Here is a 2,884-nt window from a genome sequence, read left to right as displayed (position 1 = left end):
TCCGATGTGCTGCGACTGATGACAAAACCAGAACCCACGACAGCACTCTATCAACAGTCACATGTTCATAAAGTCATAAAGTTCGTGTTTACTGAGCAAGATGGGAAGTGGTTGCATGTGTCATTATGTGAAAATCGCTGTTGATCATTTTCCCCTTTCGCAACATCTTGCTCTTATTAAAGTCGTTTCAAGTTTGCTCCATCTGTCAGGCGTGGCATCCAGTTTTCTGAGGAGCAAATTTAATAGTTCTGACCAACTGAATCGTTCGGAATTAATGCCAACCCAAAATGTTCAAAAAACTGACTTTAGAACAAAGCTCGTCGTTTTTACATAAGATAAATATCCCATCGCTGTGATGCATTATTGAAAGTCTGAGCAACGTCAATCACAAACAGGCAGCTCAGACATTAAAGTGCCCATAAAAGATATTTATGTGCGTGTCTTCATCGTTTTGAAGTGGACAAATGTGCCCCTGCCGTCGATCACTAGTTTCACCATCAACCCCCTCCTTCCTACAAGAGTTTATTTTCTGTGTTTTAGCGTTATTACCAAAGCGGCCCTCGATAGCCATTAGTGCGAGGTAGCGGGTGGGGAGGGGGAGATGAAGACATTTGGTGCAGGTCGACCCCACTCCGTTCCTGCCCATGATGGAGACGTGGTTTAAACAGCTGGAGCGAAGTCTCCAGGGGCCACTGCGAGACGGCCCTCTGCTACAGCGGCATAAATCCATCACACACATTTCAATTGGCCCAGCAGCATTAATAGACACCGGGGCTCTTTAATATTTTACGAACTGGCTGGTCGGGCCGTCTACCGTGGAAAGAAGGGTAATCAAGGAAAAGGTAATAGCGAAGGAGAGAGTCACAGATCTCATTCGTTATCGTGGTGCTATGGCGGAATAAATGAAATGGTTTGTAGAATATAAAATTATGAAATTAAAAATCTATTTTAAACTATTTGAATTTTCACATATATGATTGTTTTTCTAAGAAAATTACTTTCTTTATTTAGAACATTTTACACTAAAATAAGTTTTTGACGAAAAACTAAAACAAAGTAAAGTCATGTAAATATATATTTAGATATATTATATATGATATGTTGTTTTAAGGCAATTATAATTTAGTTCCTAAAAGGCTCAAAGCTTGATGGGGATTTTTAAGGATCTGCAGCTTGCAATGCCTTTGTTCTCCCTCCCTCTCCAGAGGCTAATTCCATGCATGTTTCTGCCACAATGCGAGTTTTCCAGAGAAGGGAGCTTTTTCATGTGTATCGCTGCAGTAATTAGTGTAAGAGAGCGAGAGCATGAAGGCGTCTGGGCCCAGCTCCTCCATATGGAAGACATTCTCCTCCAGATCTCTAATGCTTCCCCGGCTGTGGACACTTATAGAATCCCATCAAAGCTAACGCACATTATGGCTACATGGACACTAATGTTCTGGCAATAAACGGCCTGATCGCTGCATCTGAATGAAAACACTGATATGAACAGCTCGTTCCTATCGGTGGAATTAATATGGACTTTCAGGATCACCCGGAAATAATTGGTCAGATGTCCAACTTCAGAAATCTGTCCATCCTTATCTCTGCCTATGTGTCCAAGAGACTAAGCCGATTACAAGACAGGGCTTAAGTTTCCAATTGAATTCCTCTCAAATGACAGGAGACCCAGCTTTTAGGTACCAAGGCCACATTAGTCTCTTACCTGTAGGGTAATGAGGACTCCAAGCCCTTTGGTCTGAACTCTGGTTTAAGTAGAGCCGACTTCCATGGGAGTTAGGAAGTGAATATAAGAGTTTGATCAAAGTAGCACAGAGTGAAGCAGACCATTCAGATTTGCCCTGACCCTCTGGGCCTACATTTTCTGTCTATTATGTTGAAGAAGCGCAAGTAGAACGGTTCTTCGGTCTCTGGACATGGTTGCCGTTGCTTTAGCCAATGAAAATCAGGGGATTTCTGGGGTTTGGGCTCTTCAGCAAGGCCCGATTCTTACTCCCCCAGAACTTTTCCGTGAGCCTGGTTGGAAGTTGCAGTTGCGCAAGCCCCGGATCCCTTGGCGAATCGGCATTTCAGGGACTGTTTATGTAAACCGGGGCAAATCATCTCACCAATTAAAGAGTTTCCTCGGGGTCACAGCGTCCTGGGCCTTAGCCCGCAGAAAGCGAAGAGAGCGCAGGGTTAAAAACATCTGCTTTGGGTGAGAGGGGTGAAAGCCGAGCCCACATGAGGATGCTTGACTTTCTGACCAATAAATCAGAGAAGTGGGAAGGCTGCCGCGCTCACAAGTGGCCAGACGGGTCCGTCAGGCAGGTGAGAGGGACGCCTTTTGGGATACGAGAGGGAGGAAAGAGGTGGACAAGCGAGGGGTCTCCAGTGCCATGAGAAATTGTTTTCTCTCTGTCTCTCTGGTAATCTCTTCCCCTTCCCACCCTCCCTCTCCCCTTCAGCAGCCGCGGCCGAAAAATGTGAGAACCAGATGTGGAGTCTTGAGTGCAGATGTGCTCAGTTAGAGGCCAAGAAAACACTAATCTCACGACCTGGGAACTCATTCGCTCTTCCCTTGGTCCCTTTTTCCTTCCCTGACGCACACATGCGCGCAATGAGAACCAGGCCGTGCTGAAGCAACCCTTCATTGTGAAAAATTGATTTAGGAATGTATAATACCGCAGAAGTGGGCTTTAATAAAGAGCTTTCTGACTCCGGTTAAATCCCATGGCTGCTCGGGCTGTATTTGAATTCGAAAATTGGCTTCCAGGAATCCTTGGGACAAATGTCCCATGCGTGTTCGCTCCGTGCCCCCAACCCCAATAAACCATTAGATGTTTTGTTTTTTTTAAGATAAACCCCCCCCAATGACCTTATATGACCCCAGATGTTGACAAGG

General features: G+C 45.1%; 1 protein-coding gene across 2 annotated transcripts in view; it reads left to right on the top strand.

Moving 5' to 3' along the window:
- The window catches only part of runx1t1 (RUNX1 partner transcriptional co-repressor 1), a 108,251-nt gene that overhangs the window by 48,752 nt on the left and 56,615 nt on the right, over positions 1-2,884 (top strand). The window lies entirely within an intron of this gene.

This window comes from Denticeps clupeoides, chromosome 20 (assembly GCF_900700375.1).
Source record: "Denticeps clupeoides chromosome 20, fDenClu1.1, whole genome shotgun sequence".
Lineage (NCBI taxonomy): Eukaryota > Metazoa > Chordata > Actinopteri > Clupeiformes > Denticipitidae > Denticeps > Denticeps clupeoides.
Note: the sequence above shows the minus strand (reverse complement) of the source record. Positions and strands in the feature narration are given on the sequence as shown.